Below are 7,652 nucleotides of genomic sequence, written 5' to 3' on the forward strand. Positions count from 1 at the left end.
CTACATTCCATTATCCTCATTTTGCTTTTGTTGATGTCCATCTTGTATCCTCCTTTCAAGACAATGTCCATTCCGTTCAGCTGCTCTTGCATGTCCTTTGCTGTCTCTGACAAATTACAATGGCTTCGGCAAACCTCAAAGGTTTTATTTCTTCTCCATGACAAATCTACAAGTGACTGTGGTTTGCATTTCATTGGTGTCTATAGTCCAGTTCTTACATTTTAATGTCACGCGTGTAAGTACTCTTTTGACTGAGTCTTCATTAGATTATTTTTTAATTTAGAAATGTACAGATTTGGAATTTGCTGTTACACAGATACTGGTAGAGTTTGGCATTCTAGAAGCTATGTTGATTAAGTTTCACAAGCTTCACAGACTGGTGCTACAGGTTTTGACAGTAGTGGAGCAGTTTTGTGCTGGTAGTGGAGTAGCCAGTTTTTGAAATTTATTTTGAGCAGTTTGACAGTCATTTCTCTCGGCAACAAACCAGCCCCAACTCTTCAAGGAAGGGTAAGTAACCACAATGATGTAGTGTATTTAATAACAACTTGGGTTCAAAGAACTGTTAAGATATGCAAAACATACTTGAGCCAGAAGGCAACCTCCCCCTCCCCTTCCCCCATACTGACAGCAAGTATTATCATAAGTGTAAAGCTAAAAACTAGTAAAAATAAAATAAGAAGTTTCAATTACAGGTCTTAACTGTCATTTTTGTTTTACTTGGAGGGATAAAGTGTTCTACAACATTAAACTGTGGTCCTCTTTACACATAAAAGTTTGTTGAGACATGAAAATTACAAATGAAGTGACAGGGTTGAATGAAAGGTACTATGAAGAAAAACAGAATGTGAAAGACTGTGATAATGAACATGAGAAATGTAACATGGAGATCATCCAGGGATATAGGCTTCTCCAGTTTCAGCTATCATTAAATTCAATTTTCTGACAAGGAAATAAGATGTTTCTTCTTGGTATCTTAACACTTTAGTGTCAATAGGACTATCACCCATGAGGATTTATGACAGGCATTGTGTTACCTGTAACTTGTGTTGCACATTTAATAAGTCTTCTTTAATAAGTCTGGGCTACACTAAGTTTTTGGCCTCAGCCTTTATCAGCAGAAGAGAAACAGAGAAACACATACCACTCATGCACACAAGCAAGCACACCTCACGTACAGAACAGAGCTGCCAGAGTTGGTGGTCATGTGTGCATGAGGTGGGCTTGCTTGTGTGTAGCAGTCTGTCTTTTAATACATTGTCTAGCAATTGAAAATCAAGGATGGTATGTAATTTCTGATGAAGGCCTTGTTGGCTGAAAGCTCACTTTCTAACAGTCTTTTTGTTGTGCATATCTGCGACTCAGCATCTTCGCTATATGGTGAGTAGCAATTTTCCTACATTGTTGTACATATACTATGGGATGTTTTGGAAAGCATCCTATTACCACCTGGAGACTTTTGAGAGAGTCACTGTATATGAAGATTTACCAGATGAAGCAAGTTATTCTACAGGTGAGAGCTCAAAGTAAAGCAATCAGTTCTGCTGTACAGATGCTATATTCACTTTTCAGAGAATGTTTTTCAAAGAAATTATTATGGACAAATGCATATACAACTTTTACTCTATCTTTATAGTCATATATGTATAATTGTCTGAAGGATATATATTCAATGAGAACCAAGTACAATCTCCATCTGAACAGACCTTGGATTGCCCAATGATACTGACTGACTGCAGTGTCAACCTCAGCTAATAGGAGGCACTGGATGCGGATATGGAGGGACATGCGATCAGCACACTGCTCTTCTGGCCATTGTCAGTTTTTAAAATCGGAGCAGTTACTTCTCAGTCATGTAACTCCTTACATGGCCTGGCAAGGGCTGAGTGAATTCCATTTGCCAACAGCACTCAGCAGACCTAGATCGTCACCTATCCAAGTGCTAGCCAAATCTGACAGGGCTTAACTTCAGTCACCTGACAGAACACCCCCAGTGTTACCACTGATGTAAAGTCATTGGCACAATGTACAATTGACAGTGGTAAATTCCTGAAACTGTGTCGAATGTAACATCATGTTGAGATCCAATTGCATGGCAGGGCATTAGAATGTTCCATGGTACCAGTCTTGATGTTGAATTAAGAATGTAGGTGTCTGCAGTAACAGAACTCTTGGAAAACATTGGAAAAATATATTTTAGTTGGCTGCTCATGTTTTAAAATGATTACTAAGTAGGCAGATGTTGGGGTTATGGAGGAGGATTTAATAATAAAATTGTTCTGGCCCTCTGCGAGGGGTAATCATAAACTATTTTTTGTGTTTACTTGAATCCAGAGTGCTGAACTATTTTGGAAATGACAATGTTTTCTTCCTGGACTGTTATTAAATTTATTTACTCATGATAGCATTTCAGCCTGTTATGCCAGTCTCAAGTAACAACTCACTATGGAGAGCATCAAAGCATACTCATTCCTTTTGAGAGGATGCTGTCCTTGTCTCAGTGATGTTTACATATCACACATGCATAATAAGACAAGTGTCTTTGTCATTTACACAAAAGAACATAGCACTTCAAGTAATAATTACTCTATTAAATTTATGTTATCCACAAACTTAATTTTCACTGCATGGAGAAAAGTACGATCTGTCCTATGAGTGTGTCATTTAGACAGGAGACAATTAAGATAGGCTTAATTTCATCTTAGCATGATTATGGTATTACACTGTGCAAAACTGGTTAAAGTTATAAAGCTGATTGCCATTACCTGGAGAGACTGGACATAATGATAGTGTTACATATGTAAATATCCTCAAGCTTGATAATGTTCATATTACAACTAACGAAATTTCCAAAGAGAAGATAGATTCTATCTGTTGTCTTGAATTGTGTAAAAAATAACCAGGGACGAGGCACTCTAAAGAGTATTCAATGAGTACTCTACTGATCAATGCTGTGTTGCTAGGCAAGGTGGAGTTGTAATTCCAAGTAGTCTACAACCTCAGATTTTAAAAGAAATATACTCAAGACCACTTGAGAGTCAGTCTGTAGCTCAAAGCTTTGTATGGTGCTGCTTCCAATGACATAAATTATGATAGGTTACTACTCATATTGTTGTTATTCCTTCCCATATTTTCCACTGTTTGATACCTGCAACAGATGTTCTAGAGTGAGTAGGGCTCCAGCCAAGACATCTTACCACCTGTGGGAATGGTCTAGAGAGCCATGGGAGAAATTTAATATCAGTTTTGTGGTATTTTCCATGACCATATATCTGAGCTCGGTGGATACCTACAGTTAGTGACCTAAAGTTAGTTAGGTTTTTTTTTTTTTTTTTTTTTTTTTTTTTTTTTTTTTTTTTTTTTTTTTTTTTAATGGAAATTTGTGGTAAGGTCTTATGGGACCAAACTGCTGAGATCATCGGTCCCTAAGCTTACATACTACTTAATCTAACTTAAACTAGCTTACACGAAGGACACACACACACACACACACACACACACACACACACACACACACACACGCCTGAGGGAGGATTTGAACCTCCAAAAGGGGGAGCCGCCCAGACCGTGACAATATGCCTCAGACCTCGCGGCTACCCCATGTGGCTGCCCTGAAGTAATCAAAATATCCTCTACCACAACTTCTGCTCAAGCGGATGCATTAATTCCTATATTTGGATAGTTTGATCTGCCCAAAGTGATTGTATCAGGCAATGGCACCCAACTTGTTAGTAATGACTTCACATCTTTTGGTGTAGAAAATTGAATTCGGCATTTGCCCACCATGACTTATCATCCCAGCTCAAATGGTCAAGTTGAGTGAGATGTCACTAAAGCATGCACTGAAAGCTAGTACGTATGGTAAAATATCCAATCTGGATAAATTGTTACCTGGTTAATTGCTTACTGATATGCAGAATATGCATTCACAGGCAAACACCTGGGAGGTATCTAAGGACTCAATTGAGCCTAATCAAGTTTGCTGATGTCCAGCCAAAGACCAGACCCAAGTTAAGACCTGATAAGTCAGTCATTCAATGTGGGAGACTTTGTGCACACGAAAAATGGAGTTAACACTGATCTACATCTACATCTACATTTATACTACACAAGCCACCCAACGGTGTGTGGCGGAGGGCACTTTATGTGCCACTGTCATTACCTCCCTTCTCTGTTCCAGTCGCGTATGGTTAGCGGGAAGAACGACTGTCTGAAAGCCTCCGTGCGCACTCGAATCTCTCTAATTTTACATTCGTGATCTCCTTGGGAGGTATAAGTAGGGGGAAGCAATATATTCGATACCTCATCCAGAAACGCACCCTCTCGAAACCTGGCAAGCAAGCTACACTGCAATGCAGAGCGCCTCTCTTGCAGAGTCTGCCACTTGAGTTTGCTAAACATCTCCGTAACGCTATCACGGTTACCAAATAACCATGTGACAAAATGCGCCGCTCTTCTTTGGATCTTCTCTATGTCCTCCGTCAACCCGATCTGGTACGGATCCCACACTGATGAGCAATACTCAAGTACAGGTCGAACGAGTGTTTTGTAAGCCACCTCCTTTGTTGATGGACTACATTTTCTAAGGACTCTCCCAATGAATCTCAACCTGGTACCCGCCTTACCAACAATTAATTTTATATGATCATTCCACTTCAAATCGTTCTGCACGCATACTCCCAGATATTTTACAGAAGTAACTGCTACCAGTGTTTGTTCCACTATCATATAATCGTACAATAAAGGACCCTTCTTTCTATGTATTCGCAGCACATTACATTTGTCTATGTTAAGGGACAGTTGCCACTCCCTGCACCAAGTGCCTATCCGCTGCAGATCTTCCTGCATTTTGCTACAATTTTCTAATGCTGCAACTTCTCTGTATACTACAGCATCATCCGCGAAAAGCCATATGGAACTTCCGACACTATCTACTGGGTCATTTATATATATATATATATTGTGAAAAGCAATGGTCCCATAACACTCCCCTGTGGCACGCCAGAGGTTACTTTAACGTCTGTAGACGTCTCTCCATTGATAACAACATGCTGTGTTCTGTTTGCTAAAAACTCTTCAATCCAGCCACACAGCTGGTCTGATATTCCGTAGGCTCTTACTTTGTATATCAGGCGACAGTGCGGAACTGTATCGAACGCCTTCCGGAAGTCGAGGAAAATAGCATCTACCTGGGAGCCTGTATCTAATATTTTCTGGGTCTCATGAACAAATAAAGCGAGTTGGGTCTCATACGATTGCTGTTTCCGGAATCCATGTTGATTCCTACAGAGTAGATTCTGGGTTTCCAAAAACGACATGATACTCGAGCAAAAAACATGTTCTAAAATTCTACAACAGATAGACGTCAGAGATATAGGTCTATAGTTTTGCGCATCTGCTCGACGACCCTTCTTGAAGACTGGGACTACCTGTGCTCTTTTCCAACCATTTGGAACCTTCCGTTCCTCTAGAGACTTGCGGTACACGGCTGTTAGAAGGGGGGCAAGTTCTTTCGCGTACTCTGTGTAGAATCGAATTGGTATCCCGTCAGGTCCAGTGGACTTTCCTCTGTTGAGTGATTCCAGTTGCTTTTCTATTCCTTGGACACTTATTTCGATGTTGATGCATGGGAAATTGGTATAGTTGTAAAAATTGAAGGAAGTGTCATGTATTCTGTAAAGATTTTAACAGTGCTATACATAGGGAAATGTAGACTAACTCTCATCATCCAGTTCTAGTAATAAGAGTGCCATATCTGAAAACAGTGTCATGCCCACAAATGATGATGTAGTTGATATAAATTCTGATCCTGACACTGGCAGCATTCCTTGGAGTGGACATTTATTAACATATGTTCTAAATGAGCCACCTGTTGCCATCCAGAATAATGAACCCCTATGTCACGAATTGTTCAGTAAGTTGTTCAGGACATTCCAATATTGCACCTCTGGTCTTGGGTTATCAAAAAGCTAGAGACTTAATCTCAAACTGTCTCTATCTTAGACAGGGGAGTTGTTGTGCCTCTTATTTAAGTTGAGAGTATGTTACTTGTTGATACACTGTAAATTTCTTATGTTCTTTGTTTTGTTGCTGTCATCTGCACCACAGTCTTCGGTCTGTGTGCAACCGTATACATGACGAAATGAAGTGTGTTATGTCTACATTCAATGTACTACTCAACAATTCAGTACAAAACCCAAATTATCTCTTCTCTTTAAGGAATTTAAATTCTTATGAGGGTTTCCTGTATTCTATTTTAAGTTCTTTATATGTGGCTGTTACTTCATTGCTTTGTCATATACAACAGAAATCAATTCTAAAACTACAAGAGTAAGAGACACAATGAAAGATTACGAACTTTGATTCTACCCAGAGCCGATGTGCACAGTGACTGTATATTATTATAAATCTTCTGACTATACTCCAGTATGGTGACATGTACTGCTGTGAGTTTGTTGGATTATAACTAACTCAAATGCACTGAAGATGACTATTTACAGCTGAAATGTGGGTATGCAAGAAAAATAAAAAAAGACTGTTATTTTGATTGAGTGCTGTGCTCCTATCCTTTCTTAAAATAGATGATATAAACATTGCAGCAGAAATTGTGGTTGACTGATCACTGGATTAAAGAATGGATGATCCAGCTACTCTGCAGTGCACTAAAATCCTCAGCCTAGTAATTTAGTCTGGTATCTGAACAATACACAAAATTTTAAAACATATTCTGCACTCTTGTCTTTGTTCCTGTAGTCAAAAGCTCATGGTCTTGCAGTTTGTGTTGCTGACTTTTGATCAGGGGCTCCAGGTTTTATTCTGGCCAGGCTGGTGATTTCTCTTTGCTCCAGACTGTGTGTTTGTAACCATCATCATTGATGCATAAGTCACCAAAGCGGCATCAAAGAAGGCTTGCACCACCAGCTGAACTCAGAAGGGGGCCCTATATACAGGCTGTTAGGGGTGTAGGTGCAAATATTTTGATAAATGGTACCTTAATATATATCCACTTCAGTGTGTTAGTTGTTCTTTCTCTGTGTTCAACAGTCTTCCTGCAAACACATCACACAATTTACTACCTGATGTTTTCTACATGTTTGTAACAGCCTGAGGAGGTGGACTGTACCAGTCATCATAGACCATCAGTTTTGAGTACACACATCCACACATCAGTACCTGACCTGCTGCCCAGGGGAAAATAAGCATTAACAGCTTACTTGCGCCATGCATAATTTGAGGCAAAAACTGATGAGTCCTCTTTCAGGAGCAAAAATCCATATGTAAGGAGGCTGTCCTATATGGAGACAGTTGACCCTTCATTCCGTCTGTATAACTGGAAAGAGGAATGCCACAATGGAGTTGGTTTCACAGTTACAGCTTGTTGTTCCTCCACTCCAGCCATTCTTTCTCCCACAGATGAGACATCCTGATTTAACAGTGAGTGTACAGCCAGTAGGAGAATGGACATTGTTCAATTCTGTCGTCCCTACATGCTTCCTTTGATGCTATGTAAGTTTCTTGTTCCCTTTATTTATTTGTAGCAGATGTACCCATCAGAATACCATCACCTTTCAATAACGCCATGAAGTGGAAAGAGTACCTTTAATGTTCTGTACAATTTTTTCTGTCAGGTATATTTGTTGAAGGGCTTGATG

The sequence above is a fragment of the Schistocerca americana genome, chromosome 5, assembly GCF_021461395.2.
Source record: "Schistocerca americana isolate TAMUIC-IGC-003095 chromosome 5, iqSchAmer2.1, whole genome shotgun sequence".
In the NCBI taxonomy this organism is placed as follows: domain Eukaryota; kingdom Metazoa; phylum Arthropoda; class Insecta; order Orthoptera; family Acrididae; genus Schistocerca; species Schistocerca americana.